At 42.5% G+C, this 15,000-nt stretch overlaps 1 protein-coding gene across 1 annotated transcript in view; it reads left to right on the top strand.

Annotated features, from left to right (window-relative positions):
- Nucleotides 1-2,734: 2,734 nt before the first annotated feature.
- LOC126209867 (luciferin sulfotransferase-like) overlaps nt 2,735-15,000 on the top strand; it is a 108,469-nt gene continuing 96,203 nt past the window's right edge. The window contains exon 1 of the mRNA XM_049938992.1: nt 2,735-2,826. The gene's annotated coding sequence lies outside the window, so the exon portion shown is untranslated. The remainder of the gene's footprint in view (nt 2,827-15,000) is intronic.

The following is a 15,000-nucleotide window of genomic DNA, read 5'->3' on the forward strand; positions in this document are numbered from 1 at the left end:
GACGATCACCAGTGGTGTACGGCCACTGTAGGAGATCGCTCCCCACACCATGATGCCGGGTGTTGGCCCTGTGTGCCTCGGTCGTATGCAGTCCTGATTGTGGCGCTCACCTGCACGGCGCCAAACACGCATACGACCATCATTGGCACCAAGGCAGAAGCGACTCTCATCGCTGAAGACGACACGTCTCCATTCGTCCCTCCATTCACGCCTGTCGCGACACCACTGGAGGCGGGCTGCACGATGTTGGGGCGTGAGCGGAAGACGGCCTAACGGTGTGCGGGACCGTAGCCCAGCTTCATGGAGACGGTTGCGAATGGTCCTCGCCGATACCCCAGGAGCAACAGTGTCCCTAATTTGCTGGGAAGTGGCGGTGCGGTCCCCTACGGCACTGCGTAGGATCCTACGGTCTCGGCGTGCATCCGTGCGTCGCTGCGGTCCGGTCCCAGGTCGACGGGCACGTGCACCTTCCGCCGACCACTGGCGACAACATCGATGTACTGTGGAGACCTCACGCCCCACGTGTTGAGCAATTCGGCGGTACGTCCACCCGGCCTCCCGCATGCCCACTATACGCCCTCGCTCAAAGTCCGTCAACTGCACAAACGGTTCACGTCCACGCTGTCGCGGCATGCCACCAGTGTTAAAGACTGCGATGGAGCTCCGTATGCCACGGCAAACTGGCTGACACTGACGGCGGTGGTGCACAAATGCTGCGCAGCTAGCGCCATTCGACGGCCAACACCGCGGTTCCTGGTGTGTCCGCTGTGCCGTGCGTGTGATCATTGCTTGTACAGCCCTCTCGCAGTGTCCGGAGCAAGTATGGTGGGTTTGACACACCGGTTTCAATGTGTTCTTTTTTCCATTTCCAGGAGTGTATATTCTATCATACATTTTTAGTCAGAATTCTGTGACCATGTTATAGAATATAAACCATTCTTTGACTTAAATTCTGAGGAAGACACTCCTAGCAGAGTCGAAACCAGGATAATTTGTTAAAAGTAGTCACCGAGGGCTGATTTTCTTTCAATTGTAACTATTTACGGTCTCTGAACGTGCAGCCATGTACAAGATTTTGCACTCCTCAAATCTTTTCTCGTGAATCATCTGAGAAGCCGACCTCGGGAAGATCAGTTTGGATTTCGTAGAAATATTGGAACACGTGAGGCAATACTGACCTTACAACTGATCTTGGAAGGAAGATTAAGGAAAGGCAAACCTACGTTCAAAGCATTTGTAGACTTAAAGAAAGCGTTTGACAATGTTGACTGGAATAATCTCTTTCAGATTCTGAAGGTGGCTGGGATAAAATACACGGAGCGAAATGGTATTTACAATTTGTACAGAAACCAGATGGCAGTTATAAGAGTCGAGGGACATGAAAGAGAAGCAGTGGTTGGGATGGGAGTGAGACAGGGTTGTAGCCTATCCCCGATGTTATTCAATCTGTACATTGAGCAAGCAGTGAAGGAAACAAAAGAAAAATTCGGAGTAGGAATTAAAATAAAAACTTTGAGGTTTGCCGATAACATTGTAATTCTGTCAGAGACAGCAAAATACTTCGAAGAGCAGCTGTACAGAATGGACACTGTCTCGAAAGGAGGGGATAAGATGAACATCAACAGAAGAAAAACGAGGATAATGGAATGTACTCGAATTAAGTCGGGTGATGCTGAGGGAATTAGATTAGGAAATGAGACACTTATAGAAGTAAAGGAGTTTTGCTATTTGGGGAGCAAAATAACTGATGATGGTCGAAGTAGAGAGGATAAAAAATGTAGACTGGCAATGGCAAGGAAAGCGTTTCTGAAGAAGAGAAATTTGTTAACATCGAGTATGGATTTAAGTGTCAGGAAATCGTTTCTGAAAGTATTTGTATGGAGTGTAGCCATGTATGGAAGTGAAACATGGACGATAAATAGTTTGGACAAGAAGAGAATAGAAGCTTTCGAAATGTGGTGCTACAGAAGAATGCTGAAGATTAGATGGGTAGATCACATAACTAATGAGGAGGTATTGAATAGGATTGGGGAGAAGAGAAGTTTGTGGCACAACTTGACTAGAAGAAAGGATCGGTTGGTAGGACATGTTCTGAGGCATCAAGGGATCACCAATTTAGTATTTGAGGACAGCTTGGAGGGTAAAAATTGTAGAGAGAGACCAGGAGATGAATACGCTAAGCAGATTCAAAAGGATGTAGGTTGCAGTAGGTACTGGGAGATGAAGACGCTTGCACAGGATAGAGTAGCATGGAGAGCTGCATCAGACCAGTCTCAGGACTGAAGATCACAACAACAACAACATCTGAGTCCATATGACATCTCCTTCAATTCGCTGTCCTTTCATACCTTGTGTTCGCAATACTACCCCCACCCATGTGTGTGCATACCGTTATCCCATGACTTCATTACCTCAATGGAAGTCACACGTCCTGGACTGTGATTGTGCACCCAGAGCAAACGAGTGGGACAATTACCCCAAGCGTCTTCATTCACAGAGGAAAATTACTGCGGCTGAATGGGGAAGCATTACAACACGCAGCAAACAAACACGTTGATGAGGCATCCTTGTTGACCGATAGTCTTTTGTTAGCCGCTCGCCTTTGTTTGATACGAGGAGCGACGGGAGGGCTGGGGTATTAAATAGCGCTACGCTTGAGAAACAACGTATGTGGGTGTTTTGTATGGCGTGAGATTCTGGGGGGCGGTATTTACTCGCGCTCGTAAATTAGCTACTTTGCCGCGATAAGATCTCTCGGGGTCATATTAAGGAACCAGAAGACGATTCACACCGGAGACCGACGGCGTTTCGTCGCATCAGTTTTTGGTGAGTGGAAACTACAGTTTTCGCTAGTCCTGAAGTGTGCTTAGATCTTTGGAACGTCTCGAATTATCCGTCTTTTCGATTTATTTATTAATAATCAACCTCTGATCATTGATATGATATGGGTTTCGCCGGTTAGCCAAGGGCCTTGCCGCAGTGGTAACACAGGTTCTCTACATCTACATCAACATCCGTACTCCGGAAGCCACCTGACGGTGTGTGGCGGAGGGTACCTTGAGTACCTCTATCGGTTCTCCCTTCTATTCCAGTCTCGTATTGTTCGTGGAAAGGACTGTCGGTATGCCTCTGTGTGGGCTCTAATCTCTCTGATTTTATCCTCATGGTCTTTTCGCGAGATATACGTAGGAGGGAGCAATATACTGCTTGACTCCTCGGTGAAGGCATGTTCTCGAAACTTCAACAAAAGCCCGTACCGAGCTACTGAGTGTCTCTCCTACAGAGTCTTCCACTGGAGTTTATCTATCATCTGCGTAACGCTTTCGCGATTACTAGATGATCCTGTAACGAAGCGTGCTGCTCTCCGTTGGATCTTCTCTATCTCTTCTATCGACTCTATCTGGTACGGATCCCACACTGCTGAGCAGTATTCAAGCAGTGGGCGAACAAGCGTACTGTAACCTACTTCCTTTGTTTTCGGATTGCATTTCCTTAGGATTCTTCCAATGAATCTGTCTGGCATCTACTTTACCGACGATCAACTTTATATGATCATTCCATTTTAAATCACTCCTAATGCGTACTCCAAGATATTTTATGGAATTAACTGCTTCCAGTTGCTGACCTGCTATATTGTAGCTAGATGATAAGGGATCTTTCTTTCTATGTATTCTCAGCACATTACACTTGTCTACATTGAGATCCAATTGCCATTCCCTGGACCATGCGTCAATTCGCTGCAGATCCTCCTGCATTTCAGTACAATTTTCCATTGTTGCAACCTCTCGATATACCACAGCATCATCCGCAAAAAGCCTCAGTGAACTTCCGATGTCATCCACAAGGTCATTAATGTAGATTGTGAATAGCAACGGTCCTACGACACTCCCCTGCGGCACACCTGAAATCACTCTTACTTCAGAAGACTTCTCTCCATTGAGAATGACATGCTGCGTTCTGTTATCTAGGAACTCTTCAATCCAATCACACAATTGGTCTGATAGTCCATATGCTCTTACTTTGTTCATTAGACGACTGTGGGGAACTGGATCGAACGCCTTGCGGAAGTCAAGAAACACGACATCTACCTGTGAACCCGTGTCTATGGCCCTCTGAGTCTCGTGGACGAATAGCGCAAGCTGGGTTTCACACGATCGTCTTTTTCGAAACCCACGGTGATTCCTACCGAGTAGATTTCTAGTCTCCAGAAAAGTCATTATACTCGAACATAATTCGTGTTCCAAAATTCTGCAACTGATCGACGTTAGAGATATAGGTCTATAGTTCTGCACATCTGTTCGACATTCCTTCTTGAAAAAGGGGATGACCTGTGCCCTTTTCCAATCCTTTGGAACGCTACGCTCTTCCAGAGACCTACGGTACACCGCTGCAAGAAGGGGGGCAAGTTCCTTCGCGTACCCTGTGTAAAATCGAACTGGTATCCCATCAAGTCCAGCGGCCTTTCCTCTTTTGAGCGATTTTAATTGTTTCTCTATCCCTCTGTCGTCTATTTCGATATCTACCATTTTTGTCATCCGTGCGACAATTTAGAGAAGGAACTAGTGCAGTCTTCCTCTGTGAAACAGCTTTGGAAAAAGACATTTAGTATTTCGGCCTTTAGTCATCCATCGTCTGTTTCAGTACCATTTTGGTCAGTGTCTGGACATTTTGTTTTGATCCACCTACCGCTTTGACATAATACCAAAATTTCTTAGGATTTTCTGCCAAGTCAGTACATAGAACTTTACTTTCCCGTCAGATCACGGAAGTTAAGAGCTGTCGGACTTGGCTAACGCTTGGATAGGTCACCAGCGAGGTCTGTCAAATGCTGTTGGCAAGTGGGGTGCACTCAGCCCTTGCGAAGACAGTTGAGGAGTTACTTGGGTGAGAAGAAGCGAACCGGTCACGAAAACTGACAACGGCCGAGAGAGCTATGCGCTGACCACATGCCCCTCCCCATCTGCATCCGATGACGCCTCAGGGTTGAGGATGACGCGGCGGCCGGTCAGTAACGTTGGGCTTTCAGAGCCTATTCACGATTTTTTTGTTTGTTTTGTCAGCTACATCTATATTTTTGGGTATATGCCTATGTGAAGCATACATACCAGTTTGTAGATTCCTATATCCGAACTCATTTACGAACAGGGGTTGCACAAAGATATGGAAACACCGAGAGAAATGCTTGTTTGAACATAAATGCAGATGCTACCCGAGCCTGTAGGTTGTGCTGTTGCACTGGATCACAAATTGCACCTGTACAATGTTCTCAACACGTTGCAAGTGTCAACCGTGATCAGAACAGTGTCGCCGGTATAGTGGCCGAGCGGTTCTAACCGTTTCAGTCCGCAACCACTTTGCTGCTACGGTCGCAGGTTCGAATCCTGCCTCTGGCATGGATGTGTGTAATGTCCTTAGGTTAGTCAGGTTTAATTACTTCCAAGTCTAGGAGACTGATGACCTCAGATTGTTCAGTCCCTGTATTGTTTTCTTTCAATTGTTGCGAGCCAGCGATGGTGCAATACTGTTCGCTTTCAAGTCTACACGTTTATAAAAATCAGGTCCAGGAAACACTTTTGTGATCGTGGTTGTGATTTAGACGGCATTAGCGTAATTGTACTGATTAAGAGTTATCATTTCCGAAGGATACAGGTTCGATTAAAACTGTGTGCCCTTTTGGGCGTAACAAAAAGTAACATGCGAATCACAATCGTGCTCAAACGAAGAAAATATATGACATAAATGTTCTTCGCTGTTATTTAGGACAGGTTTAGATTAAACACCGCAATTTTCAGTCTTTAGAAATCACAAGACGATACACTTTAGAGATATTTGTTTTGAATAACTTGTATTTATCTTTACTTATACAATATGGTGATGTCCGCAAGGATTATCTCTCTCTCTCCTTTTTATAGCCTTTATGCATTCACATTGCATACATCGATTAAGAAACTTTTCTTTCTCAACCGACCAGTACGAGAACAAAATCCGCCCAGACAAAATGTCTTACATAGAATCAGTTGTCACTTAACAATCATATATAGTTTCGTAGTACAAACAATGCTAGTTTATTCCGTGCACTAGAAAGTCTTTGATTCACTGCGCACAAAAATTAAAATAATAAAATTATAATTACATTTTAATATCGTCAGTTCCTCTTTATATCATGAAAATAAGGTTTGACATCGTCGTAATATTATTTTTCATCGTTGTAGCACAATACAACCCCCCCCCCCCCCCCCCCGTCTCATCTAAGACAGTTTTTAGGAAAAAAATTATCGCTTAATATATCCACTGGAAAACAATTAGAACATTATGTGCACGTATATAAAATATCTGGGCATTATAAATTGTCCAATTCCAAAGAAAGCAGTTGCTGACAGGAGTGAATATTACCGAACTATCAGTTTAATAAGTCATGGTTGCAAAATACTAAATTCTTTGCAGAAGAATGGAGAAACTGGCAAAAGCTGATCTCGGGGAACATCAGTTTGGCTTTCGGAGAAGTGTAGGAACGCACAATGCAACACGACCCTACGAGTCATCTTAGAAGATAGGTTCAGGAAAGGAAAACCTACGCCTATAGCATTTGTAGGCTTAGAGAACGCTTTTGACAATGTTGACAGGAGTACCCTCTTCGAAATTCTGAAGGTAGCAGGGACAAAATACAGGGAGCGAAAGGCAATTTACAGCTTGTACAGATACCAAACGGCAATTATAAGAGTCGATGGGCATGAAAGGCAAGCATCGTTTGAGGACGGAGGGAGACAAGGTTGTAACCTATTCCCTGTGTTATTCAATCTGTACATTGAACAAGCAGTAAAGAAAACAAAGCCGGCCGTTGTGGCCGAGCGGTTCTAGGCGCTCCAGTCTGGAACCGCGCGACCGCTACGGTCGCAGGTTCGAATCCTGCCTCGGGCATGGATGTGTGTGATGTCCTTAGGTTAGTTAGGTTTAAGTAGCTCTAAGTTCTAGGGGACTGATGACCACAGATGTTAAGTCCTATAGTGCTCAGAGCCATTTGAACCAAAGAAAGAAAACAATAAAACATTGGAGTAGCAATTAAAGTTCAGAGAGAAGAAATAAAAACATTGAGGTTTGCCGATGACGCTGTAATTCTATCAGAGTCAGCAAAGGTCTTGAAAGAGCAGTTGAAGGGAATGGACAGTGTCTTGAAAGGAGAACATAAGATGGACATCAACAAAAGCAAAACAAGTGTAATGGAATGTTGTCGAAGTACATCAGGCGATGCTGAGGGAATTAGATTCGGCAATGAGAGACTTGTAGTAGTAAATAAGTTTTGTTATTTCGCTGGGAAAATAACCGATGACGGCAGGAGTAGAGACGATATAAAGTGTAGACTGAAAATGGCAAGAAAAGCGTTTCTGAAGAACAGAAATTTGTTAACATTAACTATAGACTTCAGTGTTAGGAAGTCTTTTCTGGAGGTATTTGTCTGGCGTGAGCCATGTACGGAAGGGAACATGGACGATAAACAGTTTGGACAAGAAGAGAATAGAAGCTTTCGGGATGTGGTGCTACAGACGAATGCTGAAGATTAAACTGGTAGATTACGTAACTAATGAGGAGGTACTGAATAGAACTGGGGAGAAAATAAGTTTGTGGTGCAACCTGACTAGAACAAGGGGTCGGATGTTAGGACACATTCTGAGACATCAAGGGGTCACAAAATTGGTACTGGAGCGAAGAGTGTAGATAGGGAGACCACGAGATGAATACAGTAAGCAGATTCAGAAGGATGTAATTCCAGTAGTTATTTGGAGATGGGGAGCCTTGCACAGCATAGAGAAGCATGGAGAACTGCATCAAACCAGTCTTCGGACTAAATATCACAACAACAACATAAGTATGATAAGGTGCACACCTTTTATCTTTCGTCCGCAAAAGTCATCCTTGGAGCCGCGCTGGATTAGCCGGGCGGTCTCAGGCGCTGCAGTCATGGGCTGTGCGGCTTGGTCCCGGCGGAGGTTCGAGTCCTCCCTCGGGCATGGGTGTGTGTGTGTTTGTCCTTAGGATAATTTAGGTTAAGTAGTGTGTAAGCTTTGGGACTGATGACCTTAGCATTAAGTCCCATAAGATTTCACAGACATTTGAACATCATCCTTGGAATCGAAGGAAGAAATCCTTGAATCCACCATGTCAGAATCTGAAACCTTGTACAATAAATTATTATCTGTAACACCAAATGCATTGTTGATTCCATACTTCTAAAACAATTTAATCACTGTTTCAGTTTTTATAGAGCACCATGAAGCTTTGACCCACGTACAAACTTGGGAAATGCTATGCCTCTTACTCCTTCCTGGCGGTGTGGTTTCAAAATCTGCGGACTGCATCCATCTGCTCCACTCCTCTTTCGTAGGTCCCTTAAATGGTCTGTTGATAAATGGCTCTAATGTTTGAAGTAAACTAGCTAGCCCTCCTGGAACTGAGTCTTCATTTCGATCAGTCTGTTTTTAACGTCTTTTGTTCTGTGAGAATACAGTAAAGCTGATTCGTTACAGACAGGGCAGGTTTCTCCAGTAGGCCTCCAGGTCGGCTGGACCAAATTTTATCTGTCCACAATCTCTTTCCTCCTCAATCGATGCAATCTTTATTGCGTTCATGGACAAATACTACTTTCGGCAATTGTTCCTTAGGAAGCGTCTTTCTTTTAAGAATAAAAAAATGGCAGTAATTTTTTTTCTGTCAGCACAGTGCGGGCTTTCAAGAAAAAAAATGGTGGCTGTAAACTACGTACCCTCAGACTCAGAGTTGAAATATTAAAACTTTTGGCTCGTTTCGTTGTCTAGGGGCTGGGATACGTAGTTGCCGCATTACAGGCCAAATACTGCTGAGTCTACAGTATACAATATGAATATACACATGAATCGAGTGGTCGAAGGTTCCTATCACTCCGCAATTGCGAATTTTGAATGTAACATAGAAATTTATAAATGGAATACTGCAATTAAATAAAATCTGCAGGTACTATTTTAACGAATATAAATGATGAGTACGATAGCAGAAATACCTTTAAGAATGCCCTTTATTACTGTAAAACACTTACTGGTGTCGATGGTCCAGCAATTAAATAAAATATAGGTTGAATAACAGGGAAACAATAGATTCCTACTTCACGTAATTAGTTATGAGCAACAACATATCTCACGAGATATTCACTTCTAAACGCATACTACGTCTTCACTGCAGAAGCCATGGAAATCTCAGAAGTGCACCTGTCGGCACTAGGAACTATTTCTATCTCCCGCGACCATGTGTAAACTGCTCAACACTCTGGAGGTATTTACCGCGACCGTCGGTTGCGCCTTCCCGTGCAGCACTCCCCCGTCTCGTGCGAACCGATACTCCTCCCCCACTTCCATACAGTCTCTCCATTGCCTTCGGTAATTGCCTACTGTAGTAAGGAGCGCTGGGATTGGCTAGAGCGCTCCCGCCATGTCTCCAAGCCAATGCACACCCACAAACATATTGAATGGATTTACATTTAAATAACTTGAAATTAAATAAATATTCCTGTGGCTGGACCATAAACACGCACTAGCAAATATTATTAAATACATAAACAAATTAATTAAACATATATCAAAGGAACAGAAGCAAAAGTAGCTCAGTAGCCTAATGCCCCTGCGCTTTCTAAAACACAGCAAATATTTGACCAATTTCTTCATGAATAGTATATATCGGATATAAACAAAGACATAGACGAATAAATATATTTATAAGCACGCTGCTACCGTTTTTTCGAGTAACTGTGGAGTCCTTATGGCCTGACGCGATCAATAATAATCGGGCACTTTGACCTCCAATAACTCATGTACTATTCAAGTTACATGCCTGTAATTCATACGAATTAGGTTTACACTAATAGCTTTCTAGAGACATGTCGATCGACAAAATCGGATGAACCGTTGCTGGGTGTTACTTGTATAATTTACAGTCAGATTGTTTGTTGTTGTGATCTGCAGTTCTGAGACTGGTTTGATGCAGCTCTCCATCCTACCCTATCCTGTGCAAGGTTCTTCATCTCCCAGTACTTACTGCAACCTACATCCTTCTGAATCTGCTTAGTGTATTCATCTGTTGGTCTCCCTCTACAATTTTTACCCTCCCTGCTGCCCTCCAATACTAAATTGGTGATCTCTCTATATCTCAGAACATGTCCTACCAACCGATCCCTTCTTCTAGTCAAGTTGTGCCACAAATTCCTCTTCTCCCCAATTCTATTCAATACCTTCTCATTAGCTATGTGATCTACCCATCTAATCTCCAGCATTCTTCTGTAGCACCACAGTTCGAAAGCTTCTATTCTCTTCTTCTCTAAACAATTTATCGTCCATGTTTCACTTCCATACATGGCTACACTTCACACAAATACTTTCAGAAACGACTTCCTGACACTTAAATCAATACTCGATGTTAACAAATTTCTCTCCTTCAGAAACGCTTTCCTTGCCATTGCCAGTCTAGATTTTATATCCTCTCTACTTCGACGATCATCAGTTATTTTGCTCCCCAAATAGCAAAACTCCTTTACGACTTTAAGTGTCTCATTTCCAAATCTAATTCCCTCAGCATCACCCGACTTAATTCGACTACATTCCATTATCCTCGTTTTGCTTTTGTTGATGTTCATCTTATACCCTTCTTTCAAGACACTGTCCATTCCGTTCAACTGCTCTTCCAAGTCCTTTGCTGTCTCTGACAGAATTACAATGTCATCGGCGAACTTCAAAGTTTTTATTTCTTCTCCATGGATTTTAATACCTACTCCAATCTTTTCTTTTGTTTCCTTTACTGCTTGCTCAATATACAGATTGAATAACATCGGGGAGAGGCTACAACCCTATCTCACTCCCTTCCCAACCACTGCTTCCCTTTCATGTCTCTCGACTCTTATAACTGCCATCTGCTTTCTGTACAAATTGTAAATAGCCTTTCGCTCCCTGTATTTTACCCCTGCCACCTTTAAAATTTTAAAGAGTTTTCCAGTCAACATTGTCAAAAGCTTTCTCTAACTCTACATATTGCCTTACGTGTTCCAATATTTCTACGGAATCCAAACTGATCTTCCCCGAGGTCGGCTTCTACCAGTTTTTCCATTCGTCTGTAATGAATTCGTGTTAGTATTTTGCAGCTGTGACTTATTAAACTGATAGTTAGGTAATTTTCACATCTGTCACCACCTGCTTTCTTTGGGATTGGAATTATTATATTCTTCTTGAAGTCTTAGGGTATTTCGCCTGTCTCATACATCTTGCTCACCAGATGGTAGAGTTTTGTCAGGACTGGCTCTCTCAAGGCCGTCAGTAGTTCTAATGGAATGTCGTCTACTCCCGGGGTCTTGTTTGGACTCAGGTCTTTCAGTGCTCTGTCAAACTCTTCACTTAGTATCGTATCTCCAATTTCATCTTCATCTACATCCTCTTCCATTTCCATAATATTGTCCTCAAGTACATCGCCCTTGTATAGACCCTCTATATACTCCTTTACAGCCAGATACTAAACTTTAAACCAATAAAGATATTGAAAATCTGATTACACCACCAGAATCGTCACGCAAATAATGGTAATGTACCTGTTTCCTATTAAGGTATCGTGATTCCTCTGGCTATTATTAATTTCTACATGAACTGTGAAATGTCTGCCATTATGGTTTCACAAAGTCCGCCATCTTTGGCACTGCCGGCATACAAATCTCCGTAATCACGAAGCACAGTTCTCGACACAGCGTCAGCATGAAATTCCCCGCCACGCAGTCAGCCTGGAGCACGCGCTGGGGACTACCCCTCTTGCTCCAACTATTGTTCGGCACCACATGGTTGCTGACGAGCCAGAGCTTGCAGAGCCCCGTGCGGCCACGCCAACTCCGAATTTAGAATAATTTCAGGTCGCCACAACTCGCCCGTTACCTCATAACAGCAGGGTAAAACCACCGTGTAATGAGACTTTGCTTACCCGTAAGTTTTAACAATAAAGCATTTAGTGTTCTTGGAATCCACATTTCTGTTAGAAGGCACAGAAAAGGTTAGCAGAGTCTCGTCCATGTTTCCAATTTTTCCATGTCTTAATGGCAAGTAGATGAAATTCAACAATTTGTTCTTCCTACTCGGCTGACATCTTCTGTGATATTTTTGCCTTGGTCCGCATACGAAACCGATACCTTTTCATCAATCTTGAACACCATGATGTCCCAATTACATCGGCGATTCTTTTGTTACTGGATACTGTTTTGACTTTATGAATGATCATTTTCATAGAAACTGAAATTCCAGCTTGTCTTTTCTCTAAAATCCAAGAACTTACTTCTGCTTTACGCTATAGCCATTTAACAGTTACAATTCTCAGAATATGTTTACTGCGATGTGCTTTCTTTAAAACATCTTCCTGATTCCGCCAAGTTCTTATTATTTTATCAGTTACAGGTGACCCAAAATGCCTTTCTGTAGCCCCGTTTCCATGCTCGTCAGCAAATGCAATCACTTACAGCTTAAATGCAATAGAGACGTCATTTTTCAACCATAGTTTGCAAATAAAACCACAATATAGATACCACGCAAGTGGATCACCACACTAAACACAATAAGTGAAGCTTGAACGAACAATACAAAAACTGTTAGCGACGGCATAAGTGCATCCACTGGACTTTTCAGAACTGGAATGCTCGAAATTCGCAAGAAAGCTAACAATAAATTTCTTCAAGCTGCAACGTAGAAATTTTGAAGAAATGGAGCTTACAAGGTACGTACCTTAACTTGCTACCAGCGTATATGACACACCCAGCTCTTGGACCTATTTTCGAAGGAATAATGTGCTACTTATACGTCGACAAATACGGTCTTTCCTCTGTTTACGCATATTTTTGTATTGTGTGGTATCATCTGTGAGGGACTTTTGTTTCTTGTGTCATGGGATTGGCGATCGAGGATTTTGTTTAGGGGGTCTAACTGCTGCATTGTGAAACAAGTCGAACTAATTACGCATAGGCGTGCTAAGGGCAGGATTTTAAGCCGTTTGAAAAGTGGCTTACATCGCTCATTCACCTTTTCAAAAGAACTCTCATTGCTTGCGTCTGTAATTTAAAAATTGCGTGATATTCAGAGATATTTCCCCAGAAAATGAGGACATAGCCAATAACAGACTCAAAGAAGTGTCTACATTATATTATGAATGAAAACATACACAACACTGGTGTAATACCCTACAATATTTATTATAGGCTAAATGGTTGAAATGGCTCTGAGTACAATGGGACTTAACATCTAAGGTCATCAGTCCCCTAGACTTAGAACTTCTTAAACCTAACTAACCTAAAGACGTCACACACATCCATGCCCGAGGCAGGATTCGAGCCTGCGACCGTGGCAGCAGCGCGGTTCCAGACTGACGCGCCTAGAACCGCTCGGCCACAACGGCCACTTATTATTTTCCTTTACAAACAGGTTTCTGGCTGTTACGCCATCATCAGGTACAAACATATAGATGTGTACCAGTGAAATTCTGTGGGATGAAAGATTTTAAACTAGCGCGTTTAAACAGGTTTCTGGCTGTTACGTCATCATCAGGTACAAACATAAATATGTGTACCTGTGAAATTTTGTGAGATGAAAGATTTTAAACTAGCGCGTTTACTGGGTACGGCAGCTTGTTACCAAACATGACAGTTGTTATTTAGGACTAACACGAGAGGAATTATTTCAGTAAACATGCGGTATATAACAGATGAACGTTGATAAAATACATGACACATTATCTAATGAACTGTATAACAAATTACAACTCTTCTGAGAAGGAAATGTATTGAACAATAAAATTTGGGGACGTGTTCCAAGTCAGTTACTGAACAAAGTAATCTTGTCTTTATCAGGTTCAAAATTGGTTAGATATGGAAGTGAGATTAAGCAGGTAAGTGAGCAGCTGTTGTTATACAAAGCAAGTTTTTTTAACGAGGCAAATGCAAGTATAGTAGAAGAAATAAAAGAAAAATAAGGCACGCAAGTAGGAGTTATTTGCAACATGGTCTGACAGGAATGGTGAGTAGTATCTGCAGCTATAAATGGCGAGAAGGGAAACTGTGGCTGCTTATTCAGTTTTGGCATATCTTTATTAATTCTTCCTCCATTTATGGATGTGATGTAGGTCTTCAAGTTGTGCCTTGTAACTATGGCCTTCTTTAACCACATGGTCTGCCAAATTAGAGTCTCCTAGGTTTCCAGCATCTATGGTGTTCCTTCAAGCAGGTGCATATTGTCCTCTTGGGCTGACCTATATAGGGTTTGTCTCAATTACAAGTGATTTTGTATATTACACTGTCTTCTAAAGCTGAATTTCTGTTTGTATACCATTGGGCAAAAAGTAGTCACATTGAGAGAGACTTTTCCGAAAAGTGGAGTGTGAAAAATTTATTGAGATATTGAGATGGTGGATCGAGAACAGGGTAAAGAAGAGAGGAGATGTATTTCTGTTTTTTATGCAATGTATAGTCCACCAACGAGACAGTGTGGCCGTTGTTTAATGCTACTTGTATGATGGTATTTAATTTGGTGTAGAAGTTGTTACCACTCATGGGGATGGATACTGAATGATGTATCATTGAATGAAATGCAGGAACTACAAAGTCTGTAGTGATAGGTTTCATGTAAACAATGAAAGTATCAATGTGATCACTGATATCTATGGTGAGATCTAAATAATTTATGGAGTTACCTCCAAACTCCATTGTGAATTGGATACTGTTGTGTTTAGAGTTAAGCTACGCGAGGAATTTTTGGCGTTGTCTGGTAGTACTTCTCCATATGCACAACACATCATCAGCACAGTAGCGAACCTTGGAAGAGAGTGAATTATTTTCCAATAACTTTTTTCAAAATTTCCCATATCTGTATTAGTTACATCTCTTACTGATCGCAGTAAGAAACCGACTTTGCATACAGACACGCTGTCAAAAAGGCTTAGCAGTTCCCAGCTTAGTATCCCACTGAT

This window comes from Schistocerca nitens, chromosome 10 (genome assembly GCF_023898315.1).
Source record: "Schistocerca nitens isolate TAMUIC-IGC-003100 chromosome 10, iqSchNite1.1, whole genome shotgun sequence".
NCBI lineage: Eukaryota > Metazoa > Arthropoda > Insecta > Orthoptera > Acrididae > Schistocerca > Schistocerca nitens.